The following is a 15,375-nucleotide window of genomic DNA, read 5'->3' as shown; positions in this document are numbered from 1 at the left end:
ATTGATAACGAGTATGCATCCAATTTCCTGTTTTAGACATCACATGTTTTAAAATATTTCCATATTGTGCAAATTGTAATAATATATAGGAAACAGTTGCTGGAGGAAGCCCACGTACAATCACCCAAGTGTCATTGAGGAGACCTCAAGTCCGAGATTCTCCTCGAGTCTAAAAAGGATCCAGCTGGGCAGGAGGCAATGTCGCCTTAACCGCCACACCACCTGCTGGTCCCATTACCTGGATTTTTTATGGGGATTTGCCAGCTCCAGGACTCCACAACCTCGGTCAGTAGGAGTAATGGAAACGAGATCACCTTTACGTGCAGGTGGATCACCGCCACAACCAGTCGTACCAGCTCGCAGAGAAAAAAGTGGAGCCCCGCCAGCTAGAAGCATATATGACGGCATTTCTAGCCCAGGGCTTGGATCAACACATTTCAGTAATGCAGAGTCCTCTTGGTGGAGTTACGATGATGACTCCTGGAACAGGGCAAAGTATGTTTAGTCCAGCAAATACCGAGCAACGGCCAAAGGCCACATTACCTCCTGCCCAGCTGGGTCCTTTTTAGACTCGAGGAGATTCTCGGACTTGAGGTCTCCTCAGTGACACTTGGGTGATTGTACGTGGGCTTCCTCCAGCAACTGTTTCCTATATATTATTATAATTTGCACAGTATGGAAATATTTTAAAACGTGATGTCTAACACAGGAAATTGGATGCATACTCGTTATCAATCTAAACTTCAGGCCCGGAAAGCCTTAAGCAAAGATGGGAGGATTTCTGGAGAATCCATCATGAGTGGTATAAAACCATGTGTAGACGAAAGTGTTACAGGAAACAGTGACAGAAGTCCTCTATTACCTCCACCGCTAGCCTTCACACCACCAACCAAAACCTTGGGCACACCCACACAACCTGGAAGCACTCCTAGGAGTTCTACCACGGGACCGCTTACTACAGCACACAAAGTCCAACCAAAACCTTGGGCACACACACACAACCTGGAAGCACTCCTAGGAGTTCTACCACGGGACCGCTTACTACAGCATACAAAGCTTCTGCTAGTGACTATCAGGTTGTTTCTGACAAACACCTAAAAAAGATGAAAGTCCTGTGCCCAAAGCAACGGAGTAGGTGCTGGGCTTGTAGAATAAGAGCTAAGAAGGCAACTACGGAGGAGGGGGTTGCTGCACTGCAGCAGTTAGCGGAGTGCTGTCTGTGTCTTTGGTGAGTTATACAACCACTCTTGGCAGTAGAGGATGGTTTTCGCAAACTGCTTTTTAGAAGCCTTTTTCTTTAAAGATGCAGCCTATCTGTAGCTTGCACTTTAAAAGATGCTTCAGATACATTTTAACGAATACTAAAATCCCATGTAAATATAATTTTGTGCTTTCTGTGACAGTGGATGCTTAAGCACAGAAACTCAGCATTGATTATTGTAAATTAAATAACCAAATCTGTGGTGAAGCTTTAGCCTTCATGAGAAGGTGGGGTGTATTTCACGATGGAGAGGGAACTGCAGCTGCTTCCACCAGGACATAAAGATTATAATTAGCAATTTGAATGATGGTCTTTTAATTTAGATATTATTTCATATTTTAATTCTTGTTCTATATGTCCTGTCATGGATTGTCATCTTTCAGTATTCTAAAACCAAAACATTCTTTTTAAAAACCGGCCACGTAAGTTTCTTAATAATAAACTTTGTCAATTCTATGTATTGAAAAAAAAAAAAAAGAAAATATTGAATTGTATATTTAAAATAGATGAACATTACAGTGCACACCTCACCTAAGGACAGAGTTCTATTCCTATGGCTGGTCCATTAACCGTTTGCTAGCAAGCAGCTTAAAGGTGGATGTCTTGTGGTGTGTGGCTTTGCCACAGCACACTAGAATAATGTAATTCTATGCATAAAAAAGCGCACATGGAATCTGTCGTCTTGCGTGATTGTGAATGCCTCGTTTAGTGAACACAAACTGACTGTGGGAACGAGACGAAGACTGAGAAAGGGGATTCCCAAGCCTTGCACAGAGAGGAGTCCTTGCACTGGAGAACTAGCCGTAAGTCCCAGCAGTCGTTAAACAGGTAGGTTGTTCCGTGAGAACTGACTGTATACAAATTATATCCCAATAAAGCTGTTCATTTAAAAGACTGTTTTAAATCTTAAGGACCTGTATTGTGGTCTCCAAATACCATTTTCCACTAAAAGAAACCATAGCTTTTTTTTTTTTCCAGATACAAAGTTATGTTTATTTTCAATCATGAAAACAATACAACAAACTGGAAACAATCCACTATCAACTCTAACACAATCCTCAGCACAAACCTATGTGCAATAAATAAAAACACATTAGTACTAGTGAAGACTGTTCTTGAGACACGTGGGTTTTGTATTTGTTTGAAATAAAACTGAACAGCAAATAAATACATTGCAAAGAGTCTGGGACAGCCCCTGTTGAAGGCGTTGTCATGAAAGCTTCCCATATTTCTAGATTTTTGACTTGGAATCTGTCACAATTCAGAGGGCTTTCTGCCAAATAAAGCACAGGAAGCTCTTTATTCATGCTGCCTGGAAACACGTGTGTCTTCTAATGGCCCTCTTTTGTCACCAGTTCCTGTCACCAACACGTCAGAGGCTGTATCCCAGCAAAGGATTACCAGAGAGCAGACCACCTGCTCTCTGGTTTAGATTTTCCTTTCATAAACACTCTGATACTTGCCAGGGCAGCAATAAATATATTCAATTTTTTTAAAAAAACTTTTATCCTCCTATGCAACTCTACTTGGTTGCAAAATCTAGGAACAGTAGCAGTACTGGTCAGAAATAAGTGACAGTTCAATGCAAGGACTCTCTAAAGTTCGATGATCATAAAAATATCTTTTTAGCTGCTGTTATCACCTATTTCATTATCTTGGCAATTCTTTCTTTCCTCTCTCTTTTTTTTTTTTTTTTGGAGAGCTTTTTACCCTATAACGGGCACGTGCGCTTGTCAGAAAGACAGAGAGAGACAGAGAGACAGAAAGTGAGAAATCACCCCCTGGGGGAGATGGTCACGCCACAATCCCTTCTCCTCCATTCTCCTCTCAGGATCTTAGGCACGCACAGACATGCACTTGGCATGAGTTTAAGCCACCGGGTCCAGGACTTGAACCGCAGTCGACTACATGGGAGTCCAGTGACATAGCCATTACACAAACTGCTGGTCCCAGCAATTATTTCTTTTGGAATTCAATCCTCCGAGCTACATTCTGAGCTCCAGATTTTTTCTGGTACCCCGTTATCTTTTTGCAAATCTAGGTCATCCTGGCGAGGCCACATGTGGTATCCATCAGCTCTCTGACCAGATTCTAAAAAGGAAGAAGTAGCCTCCAGTTCACCACTAATTTTTAGGATGGCCTGTGTAACTGTTCATAGATCCAAGTTAAATTTCTCCATTAACTGGTGGATTAACTTTATGGCAGCTCCCACTTCTGGGGGTAGAACCTTTTTCCTCTTCCTCCTCCACAGGCTGTGAAGAAACCATAGCTTCTCAGAGAAATCGCGGTTTCCAGGTCTGGAGCCAGAAATGTGTGAAATACGGCAGGAACACACTGTCAGTTCAGATACAAGGGACCACCACAGATGACAAACCTCAAGAGCCAACTTGAAGATCGAGAGTTTTGTACATTAATGAAGATAATAGTGACCGTAGATTGAAATACATCAAGTATGTTTAAATCTGTGTTCATAATGATTCTTTAAAAAGGAAAAGCAGTCATCACAGAAGGAAGGAAACAAAAGAACCCATTGTTTTGAAAAATGGTAACTAAAAAGAACAAATCAAGCAAATATTTAACCTTTTCTACATAAATTGTACAGCTGGGTAGTTGTGAGCGACGTCTCCTTATAGAGAAGTAGACCGGCTAAGAACTGAAGAAGGGACGGCATGTCAACACCGCCATCTTTTAATTCTTCATTGAGCAAAGACTGCTGACCTTACACCCCCACCCACCAAAAGACCAGCACCTCCTGAAGGGAGCATCTAGGACCGTCTTTTTGCGTCCTCCCCATCTAACGTGGGTCTGACCAGGTCTTGAGAAGAGAGGAACATGTGAAATAAAATCATAAGGATGCAATAAGCAAAATCCAAGTGCGGGAAGTAACCTGATTTCTTCAGTCAACAAAGCACAAAGGAGAACAAGAAAGATGAAAGGGGAAACCTATAGATTAAAAAAAAAGGAAGAAAAGAAAAAGCAAAGAGGGAACCACCAGTTGGCGTAATGGCTATGTCGCTGGACTCCCACGTAGTCGACTGCGGTTTGCGTCCCGGACCCGGTGGCTTAGAACTCACACCGGGAGTGTGTGCGTGCCCAAGATCCCGAGAGGAGAATGGAGGAGAAGGGATTGCGGCGTGGCCATCCCCCCGGGGGGTGATTTCTCGCTTTCTGTCTCTCTGTCTCTCTCTGTCTGTCTGGCGAGCGCACGCGTCCTACAGTGAAAATCCCTCCACAAAAAAAGAAAAAGCAAAGAAATCAAACAATCATAAAATGTGACTTTAGTCAGATCCTGATTCAAATAAAACTGCAAACACACGCACACACACACACACACACACACGCACACACATGCAAGCACACGCACACACACACACGCACACACGGAGTAATGGGAAGCTACAAGGCAGCAGGACACTTGGTAACGACAGCTCCGTGGGGTGGCCAGTGCAGTAACGATGTCGCCGATTCCACACTTAGAATGTGCGGCCTGTGCCCAGAGCCCAAGTGACCAATCCAGACACAGACCAGTCCAACTCCTTCCAGAGACCCGAGCCCCATCTGTCAAAGAAGGAGGTGGGCTGGCCCTGTAGCCTAATGGTTAAGGGAGTTGGATTCCAATAACCAAGCACAGCTCAGACCCTCCCTAGGCCTGGAGGCTTGAAAAACACACTGGGCACAGTGTGTGGATGCCCAAAATTTCAACAGGATGGAGAAACAGAGAAGGGATTGCAATGTGATGATACCCCGCTGGGAAAAGGGGGTGCGTTTTCCCTTTCTCTCTGTCCCTTCTTCTCTCTCCAGCAACTTTTTTTTTTTGGAGAGATTTTGCTATAGGGCCCATGCGGTTGCCAGAAAGACAGAGAGAGACAGAGAGACAGAAAGCAGGAAATCACCCCCCAGGGGGGATGGCCACGCCGCAATCCCTTCTCCTCCATTCTCCTCTCGGGATCTTGGGCATGCAGGCACACGCACCTGGCATGAGTTTAAGCCACTGGGTCCAGGACTCAAACCACGGTCAACTACATGGGAGTCCAGTGACATAGCCATTATACCAACTACTGGTCCCTCCAGCATTTTAAAAAAATAATTATTTAATTTTATTTATTCATCCATTTACTTTAATTTGACCAGAGAGAGACAGAGAGCGAGAGGGGAAGGGAGAAAACAAGCCACCAGGTCTAGGACTTGAACCGTGGTCGGCCATGTGGGAATGTCCAGCGCCTTAACCACCAGCCACCCGCTGGTCCCTCCAGCATTTTTTTTAATGGAAGGAGGAAGGAGGCTCTTTCAGGAGCATACCCTCTCCAGGCCAAGGTGCGTCCACCACTGGGAGGCCAGTGGCACTTACTGGCTGCCTAGCTCTGTGAAAGCCGCCCCATCCGGCCCCACTGCTGACTCCGCTCACCGCCCAGCACGCAGCCCTCCCGCATCTCTCCTGCTCCCTTTGCTGTGCTCCTAGTGTCCTCTACATGGACTGGATGTCCACCTCCCGCTCAGCTCAAATGTCGCCTCCTCAGAGCCTTTCCCTGCGCCTCCACTCAGAGAGGCTCTTCCACAGGGACTTTCCACTGCATCCTCCCATTTTCCATTCCTTTTGTTTGTTTTTTAAGTTTTCTATAGGTGCATGCTCTCACTGGAGAGAGAGACAGAGAGAGGGAAAGTGAGAAATCACCCCCTATGGGGGTGGCCGTACCGCAATTCCTTTTCCTGCACTCTCCTCCCAGGATTTTGGAGGGTGTACGATGTACACGTGCCCAGCGTGTTTTGCAAACTACCAGGTCCAGACCTCGAACTCTACAGTCAGCCATGTGGACCCAGCTGCCTTCACCACCACGCCACTGCTGGCCCCCATTTTCCGCTCTTTGCAGCACCCACCAGCATCTGAAATGATTTTGTCTACCGTAGGTCTCCTCCCACTAAAGCCTAAATTCCCTGAGACTGTCGTCGGTCAGTTTTGTTTACCCCACGCCTCTGGCCTAGAGCCGGCTCTCAGGCCATGTGCACTAAGGAGGGAACGGAGGAGGGGCCACACCTGCTCTGCGCGTCCTCTCCTGACCCGGCGTCTCTTCAACCCCGCAGGCCTCTCCGTGAGGCCCTGCGAAAGCCTCCGCACCACGCCAACGTCCCTCCCTGCTCAGCTTTTCCCTGAACGCCCTGGTCATCTCCTGTCCTTAGTGGGAACCTGGAGACGGCTTCTCTGAGGTCCTCTCTGGCTAAGGCTGTTCGTCTCTAACCTATACCCCTTGGGGTCAGTACTGCACCCCCTCCCTAGTCCCTTCCAATCTCCTTTTTTTGCTATAAAGCATGTGCACTCAGTGGAGGGCTGGGGGAGGGGAGAGAGAAAGCTGTCCCCAGGGTGAATGACCCCGTTCCAGTCCCTTCTTCTCCATTGTCCTCTTGGAATTTGGGCATACATGCACACACACCCAGTACTTCAAGTCTCTGGGTCTGGGACTAGAACCATGTTGTTAGCCACCCGGGATCCACCCGCTTAGCCACCATGCCACCAGGCTAGCCCTCTAGGCTTGTTTAAATACCTTCTCCCAGCCCCAGCCCTACTGCCACCTGACCCCTTCACGGTCATTCCGCTGGGACACCGCCCTTGGAATTCTCCAATCCAGATTATACACCCTCCTCGAACGTGATTGGATCCAGTTCCCGACAGCATTTTTCACATTGTATTGCAGCTGTCGGCTTCGTCATCTGTCTCTTCCTCTGTCCCCATGCCCCCGCACTAGGCCATAAACTCCAGGAAGGGGGAGGGAGGGTGCTTTTCACTGCCTGTACATAACAGATGGTCACTAAATCTGGATTACATGGAAGAATCCATCAACTGCTCCCACAGGAAGAATACTCTGAGACTCGACAGGGAGCCGGTCACAGACCAGTGAGAAGTGGTAGGGATCTAGACTGAGGGGCCAGAGGGACGAAATGGAGGCTGGAGACAATGTCCCGTATTTGTCATGACTCATGAACTTCCTCCAGTCTGTCTGCCTCCCTTCTGTCCATCCCAACACAGCCCCAAAGAGCCTTCCGCCTCCACCCCTCCCTGCCTCATTTGGTGCTTTATCTGTTTCCAGGACCTGTCAGGCCCTGGGCTCCTCCAGAGCATTCACCCATACCTTAGGCATTATGTCCCCTGGGCCCAGTACAGGGCTGGGCACACAGCGGCACTGACATGCCTGGAAGCCTGGCGCGCACTGTTACTCGCGGGTGGGGAAGCCACCTGCTGCCTTCTGCTGGCGACGTGAGCACAGGCCCCTCTCCTCCCCTCCTGGCCAAAACAAGCTGGGGGAGAGGAGGCAGAAGAGGATGGGGAAACGGCAACCCACCTAAGAGACTAGATGGACCGAGGGATCGGTGACACACCTTTGTCAGCTCGGCACTATTCCCATGTCCCGGTGTAAAGTCAGGCAGGTGCTTCAAAAGGAGGTCATATCCTTAGGGTGCGTCTGTCCTCCCCGACTAAACTTAAAGCCCATGGGCTGCATCCTGCTTACCTACCCTGTTGTCACTGGGCAACTGTCACTACCGCTTTCACTGACTGAAGTAGGCCATCACTACCTTTCTCCTCCATTAATGTAAAACATGGTTTGCAGGGCCAGCAGGTGGCGTGGTGGTGGACTCTCACATGGCCAACTGCAGTTCGAGTCCCGGACGTGACAGCTTGCTTTCTCACTCCTTCTTCCCCCTTGCTCTGTTCCTCTCTGGTCAAATTAAAATAAATAAATAAATAAAGTTAAATAAAAATTTTTTTAAAAAAATCATGGTTTGCTTTTGGGAGGTTTTTTTATTTAATAGAAAAAGAACCTGAGCACAAGGCCAGCATGTGGCATAGGGGGTGAGGCACTTGACTTCCACATGGACGACCGCGGTTCAAGTCTCAGACCTGGCAGCTTGAAAATCACGGGGACATGTGTGCATACATCCCAAAATCCCAGGAAGAAAACAGAGAAGGGATTGTGGCATGGCCGGCCCCTCTTGGGGGTGACCTCCCTCTCTGTCTTTCTCTAGCGAGTGCATGTGCCCTATGGCAAAAACGTCAAAGAAAAGCTGAGCACTAGCTTCTCCTCATTTTCACTCTGCTTCATACTGATAGGAGGTTGTCTCTGACATTCTGATTTCTCAACTTTCTGCCATAAATCCAACAGTTTTAGGATTCCCTTACCCCACAGGCTTTCCCATGCTCCAGCGGCATGGGACACCGTGCGCCCTCTGCTGGCGAGGACGGGCATGGCCTCTGGTGCTCTTGGGGTGCTGGGCTGTTTATAATCTCTAAGTTTATTTCATTTATGTCTTCCATGAGCAAGAGAGACAGAAACAGAAGTACAGTCCCCTCCATAAGCCTGATGCCATGGTCCACCCCAACTTCAGCCAGAGGCAGACCATGGGCACGCACGTGGTTGGCAGAACCCAGGGGGTCTCCGGATGCAAACCCAGAACCCACATGTGGGTCAGCCCGCAGAGCGACACGCGATGCCCGGCCCCACTCTCTGGCCTCTAACTATCCATATCTTGACACCTGGAAGTTGTCTAGCACCTAACACAGTGCACGGACTTGGGGAAGGGGCTTGGAACTGGAGACAAGTCTGCGAGCGACGTGCAGTTAAAGTCTCTGAAAGACACATCTTTGATGAGACTTACTCCCAGGTATTCTTCGGCTTTGATACTATCGTAAATGCACACTTCAAAGTTCATTTTGTAATTGTTCATTATCAATATACAGGATTCTCAGATAATATGTCACCACTTCACTTTGTTTTAACTTTCCTTTTTTTTTTTTTTTAAAGGTTTTCGCCATAGGGCATGTGTGTTTTCGTTTTTTTTTTTTTTAAAGGTTTTCGCCATAGGACATGTGTATTTTCTGGGAGAGACAGAGACAGTGAGAAGGAAAGGGAGAAATCACCCCCTGGGGGGCTGGCCACACCTCAACCCCTTCTCCTCTCCAGATCTTGGGCACACATGCGCAAGCACCAGGCCTGAGTTGTTTTTATTATTATTACTTTTTTATTTAACTTTATTACTTTAATTTGATCAGAGAGGGACAGAGACTCCCATGTAGTCAACTGCAGTTTGAGTCCTGGACCTGGCGGCTTCAAACTCACACCGGGCACGTGTACTCAGTGTACCTAGCTCTTCAGAGTGAGCTGGGAATCGAACCCAGACTTCCCATGTGGCTTCAGCCTGCCAAATAGCAGCATCAGCCAGTGTGCACCACTGCAGCTGGGCCTATAAATGCCCTTTTGCTCTCTCTGTAGGAAGGACGGTCTTCTAGAAGTGACTTTTTTTTTTTTTGAGAGGTTTTTGCTATAGGGTGCATGTGCTCGTCAGACAGAGAGAGACATAGAGACAGATAAGCAAGAAATCACCCCCCAGTGGGGATGGCCACGCCGCAATCCCTTCTCCTCCATTCTCCTCTCGGGATCTTGGGCACGCAGGCACACGCGCCCGGCATGAGTTCTAAGCCACCGGGTCCGGGACTCGAACCACAGTCAACTGCATGGGAGTCCAGCGACATAGCCATTACGCTAACTGCTGGTTCCCAATACATTTTTTAAAAGAAGTACATTTAAAAAAGAAATAGTTCTAACAGTAGGTGACTCCTGTAGAGAGGACTCCGTAACAACCAGCCCATCTGGGGAGCCCAGAGGAAGGGTAGACAGAGTTCTGAGTGCATGTTCTGGCTAAACACTGACGCGATTTACATTAAAGTGAACATCTGACTAGACTGAAGCCATTAACCAACATGGACTGAACTTCTGGATACAAAAAGAATCCTGAACTCTCATATCAATCTTTGTTACAATTCAAACGTTTTAAGATATTAGCAGACTGGCCGTAAACGGCTGACATTTCTACTTAAGAACAAAAGGTTCTTCGTTTCTCAGTAGTGCAGTCCTCCACTCCTCTGTGGTCACTATGGTACACATTTATATGAAATACATGTTTACTTTCAACTGAGGATGGTGGAGTCTAAGAATTTACTTTTCCCAAATGACAACCCTTGTTCTAGTTCGCTAATTAGGTATGAGGATAACACAGGCAAACACAAGATCCTCGACCACACACAGGTTTGAGCAGGAACAAGGCTAAAGCTAAATGTCAGTGCAGCCATGGGCACAGCGGGATGAGGACTGGCTACTCTCCAGCTCCTCCAAGAGCCAAGCAAGAATATATATTTATCTGAAGCAGGAAAATAGATTTTATTTTTTAAAAAAAGAATCATTTATTACTGTTATTTTAAATTTGCTAGAGGGCCCATGCTCTCATCAGAGAGAGACAAAGAGAAAGAGATGAAAAGTCGCAAAGCAAGCCACCAGGTCTGGGACTTGAACCATAACAGGCCATGGGAAGTCAACTGCCCTAACCTCCATGTCTCCCGCTAGCCCGTAGATTTTATTTATTTTAATTAATGTATGGATTTTTGAGAGATTTTTGCTATAGGGCACATGCACTAGCTAGAGAGACCAACAGAAAGCAAGAAATCACCCCCCCCCCAAGGAGGGATGGCCATGTTGCAATCCCTTCTCCTCTATTCTCTTCTCGGGATTTGGGGCATGTGCACATGTGGACCTGGCATGAATTTAAAGTCACCGGGTCTAAGACTCTAACCACAGTTGACCATGTGGGAATCCAGCGCCTTTAACCACCACACCACTGGCTAGTCCCGGATATTATTTTTTAAAATAAAACAAAGCTTTTAAAATCTAAATGACCACTAAATATCCTCTCTCTCCCCCCTCGAGGAGATCAGGTAATGGCTGGGACTCCAGGAAGTTCTAAGACCAAGTCTTTACCTTCAAGGGGGGTTCTTGGTCTTACTGGAATGATAAGACACAGCACACGAAGCCACAGTCACATGTGAAAGAGCAGAAAAGGGCCAGGCACTGGCACGGTAGCCACACGAACCCCACACGGAAGGTCCTGGGATCACATCCCGCGTCTACATGACAGATGTGCACATGTATGCCCATGATCGGGACTGGCTGAGGCTGGGGGTGAGTCGTGGCATGAAGACCCTGTTTGGGTACCTGTCTATTTCTCTCTTCCTTTTTCATGGGATAAACACATAAATTTATAAAAAAAAATAAACAAACAGCAAACAGCACAGATGTGATTTAACACCAGCAGAGAAGCACTCATCTGGAACTGATGCAGCAGGGCTTTGTCTAGGTCACCGGCTCTCAGCTCCAGGACTGAAGACCTCTGGGTCTTCAACTCCATCAACTCCATATTCTGGCAATCGATCAGCTGAACCAAACGTGGCCCACGTACTTCCGTTTACCTACTTACTATGTGCCACGCCTTGCTTTACACATAACCCACCTAATCCTTTTAAAAGAAGAGAAAAGACAGTATTGCCCTACCATTCAAGAACTCACAGAGAGCTCAGTGATGGAGCAGAACCCATTCCTGAGCCTGGGCTAGAATTTGAACCCAGATGCACCCAACCCAGAGCCTGTGACTTAACCTTAACACTACAGTGCTAAGGCACTGGACTCCCACGTGCTCAACCGTGGTTCGAATCCCAGACCCAGTGGCTTCAAATTCACACCAGGTGCGTGTGCGTGCATGCCCAAGAACCCAGGAGGAGAAGGGGTCATGGGGTGGCATCCCCCCCGGGGAGTGATTTCTCGCTTTCTGTCTCTGTCTCTCCAGTGAGTACATACATGTGCCCTATAACAAAAATCTCTAAAAAAAAACAAAAAAAAAAAACAAGCCTTTTGCTTCCTTGCCCCATTGAAAGCAGGGTGGGGCAGCAGCAGCTCTACTGGAGCCGCCCGTGAAAATTCAGCCAGGGCTCTCGCTCTTGCAGCGTGTGCTCAAACCAGCACGGTCTGATCCAGAAATACAGCCTCAGTAATGCGCGTCAGTGTTTCCGTCGGTCTGCAAAGGACACAGGCCTCGTCACGTTGGACTAAGTGCTCTTTCTTGAATGGACTGTCCAAGATAGCCAGCCAGTGAAAGAAATTATGCTGGTTATTTGTATCTTAAATAAAACAAACAACGGAAAAAAACCACACGGCTCTCAAGACATGCAGAGCTCACAGAGAGGCCTATCATTTCAAACAGTGAAATGGAGCTTGGACGAGCCCTGTAGCCTAATGGTTAGGGAGTCCCAGGCCTGATTGGATGGAGAAATGGAGAAGGGATTGGGACGTGACCACATTTCCACGGCGGGGGTGGGGGGGATGCGTTCTCTCTCTTTCTTCTGACACGTGTATATGCTCTCTGGCAATTAAAAAAGAGAGAGTGAGCTAGCAGGTGGCATAGTAGTTAAGGCACTGGATTCCCACATGGTTGATAGCAGTTCAAGTCCTGGACCCAGCTTGAAAATCATACCAGGTAGGTGTGTGTACATGTCCAAAATCCCAAGAGGAGACGGGAGAAGGGACTGCAGTGTGGCTATCCCCCTAAGGGTTAATTTCTCACTCTTCCTTCCTCTCTGGAAAGCACAGGTGCCGAACAGCAAAAACTTAAAAAAGAGAGAGAGAGAGAGAGAAAATGGAGCTGAAATCAGTAAAATAAATAAATGTTGTGAAACGCACAGCAGCGCCTTTGGTCAGGATAGTTTGAGTCTTCTCAATCGACAGGCACCAGAATTACCTAGCAATTATGTAAGAGTCTTCAATCTTCCAGCACTGCATTTTTGACACAAAACCTATCAGTTCTAACGACTGGCTGGTGGATTCCTGACTTCCCTGTAAGTATGCTACATGTGTGCATTCAGACATGCACACATACACACATACACTTCACACTCTCTTGAAGGATTCAAATATATCATTTTAAGGCCAGCAGGTGGTGTGGTTAAGGCGCTAGACTCCCACATAGCTGACTGTGGTTCAAGGGTTCAAGTTCTGGACCTGGTGGCTTGCTTTCTCACTTTCCCTCTCTCCTTCTGTCCCCTCTGGTGAGCACACGTGACCTACAGTAAACTTAAATAATAATAATAAATACATAATTTATTTAATTAATACAGTAAATAAACACAACATAATTTTGTAAATGTTCACATGCATTGGCAGCCTAAGACTGATATCAACCGTGAAAAACAAGGGGTTTTTCTGTGTAAAGGAGAGCTCCAGAGTTCGGGAGACCAGCCTCTCGCCGTGTCAGTGACAAAGCTCTGACCCCTGCCCGAGTCCCCAAGAGAGCTCTTGCAAACACGGGGAATCACGGGAGGATTCTGTGTGACAGCCCTTACAGATCTTTATAAAGAATACCAACTTGAAATGGGTCAAGAAAGGGGAAAGGAGGAGGGATGGCACTAAACCCTGGGAACCCATGGTGTTTTACCATTCTAAAAATATAATGCAAAAAATGGGAAATCCCAGAAGCAATAAGGCCCTGCTCTGGGATTCAGGGCCCCAGTGTCCACGGCCCCTCAACTGTGCGGTGCGAGCCTGGCCTTCACCCTGAGCCAGCCCAGCCTCCCTCTTCCAGATCCGCTTCCTCAGCCCTCGTCCTCACCCACATCCTGCGCTTAGTACTTCAGAACAGTCACTATTATGCATTAACCACGGCTTGGAGAGACGGAGAGACGTTCCCTCCCCTTTAACCTCGAATCACCCTCTTCTCCAGAAGTCACCAGCCCCATTTTACAGACATGCACTTAACACTGAAAGGTGAGTAACCTGCCCCAAATCCAACTGCTAGCCCTGGGCGACCAGCTCTTCCCTTCCTCCAAAGCACGGCTTTCCCGCTGTCAGTGTCCGTGCAAAGGCTGTCGCACAGCCCAAGTGCCCAGTTAGTTTGCGCTGAATAGAATCGAGGCAGCTAGACGACGCTGTCTGCTGCCAGGTTTTAAGGGGGGGGGGGACACAAAAGCATCACTCTGAGGTGACGCTCCCGTCCTGATCTGTTCTGCCAGATAAAACCCAGGGGTCCTATCACACGCCGAGCCTCCGCAGGTGCACCAGCCAGCGGCAGAGGCTGCCAGCGACTAACTGCCGTCCTGCTGCGGCTCTCCACCGCCCGGGCTCCGAGGGTCTGCTTGGTTTGGTCCGGTTTGGTTTTGGCCGGGGCAGAGGCCTGGGAGTGGGAGCGGTAGGCGGGTCTTGGAACTGCTACTTCTGCAGAGAAAGAATGGATTAACCCCTTACGGAGGCACCCTTCCAAGCCCTCTGCGGTGATCTCATCACCTAATGAGAAACTATTTCCGTGGCTAACTCAGACTGGAAACTGGAGAACAGCTTCGTTTCTTCTGCGTCCCCTTCCAGTCCCGTTCCACCAGAAGGAACCCCAGTGAACTTCCACGCCGCGATGCTGAGATCTCCTCTGTACCAGCTTTCTCCAAGCTCCGACATGAGGTCGCCCGCAGCAACGGCACCCTGGCAGGCACACGGTGAGGGCCAAAGCACGTTTGCTCTCACCGCCACAAACACTCGTGGGCCGCTGACTGTTTGCTCCCACCCTCCTGGCACTACGCTCAACTGGGGCTGCGTGCGGAGCAAAAGCAGGGCCCTGTAGACGGAGCTCGCGCCCATCCACCCGCTAGGCGCTGCAGTTCGGCCCTAGCACACGCTTCGTAAACCCACCGGCAGTGGGAACAGTTGGGAACCAAACACCGAAAGAAAATATTCCTCCCCAGGGCCTTTCGTAAAATGGAATGACTTTTTTTTAGGGACTTGAGACCTTTTTTTTTTTTTAGTATTTAGAGAAACGGCAGTTTCATTGCCAGAGAAGGTCCCTTTAACGCGTGCCCCACTTACGAGCCCTAAGCTCAGCAGGTCACTTACTGCAAATCGGCTGCTCTGTGCATTTTCAAGAGCTGATAACCGCGAAGCCGGGGGTGGCCAGGTCCCCGGCCCGCGGGACACTCAGGTGGCCTCCCCGCATTCTGCTCGCTGCCCCGCCCGCATCCCCAGCCGCGCCTCCCCAGCTCACTAGGCGGCCACGCGGAGCAAGCTGGGAGGCCACGCCGTCAGTGTTTATGGCGCGGCCTGGGAGGCGGGCGCGCTGCCGCTCGGCCGCAATTCACAGGGCGGACCCGGGCGGTGGAGAGGCTCGGGTGCGGGGTGAGGGCGGGCGATCTAGAAGGATCTGGAAGAATCCGGCTAGGTCGCGAATCGCGCGGCAGAGCGCGGGGAGGCGGGCGGCCCGAGGGTGCC

At 48.7% G+C, this 15,375-nt stretch overlaps 1 pseudogene; it reads left to right on the top strand.

Moving 5' to 3' along the window:
• The first annotated feature begins 244 nt into the window (after nt 1-244).
• LOC102493034 (nucleoporin NUP35-like) lies at nt 245-14,613 on the top strand (annotated as a pseudogene).
• The last annotated feature ends 762 nt before the right edge of the window (nt 14,614-15,375 follow it).

Source organism: Tupaia chinensis, unplaced genomic scaffold (genome assembly GCF_000334495.1).
Source record: "Tupaia chinensis unplaced genomic scaffold, TupChi_1.0 Scaffold150288_1, whole genome shotgun sequence".
Taxonomy (NCBI): Eukaryota; Metazoa; Chordata; class Mammalia; order Scandentia; family Tupaiidae; genus Tupaia; species Tupaia belangeri.
The sequence above is the reverse complement of the archived record's forward strand: the minus strand, read 5'-3'. Positions and strand labels throughout refer to the sequence as shown.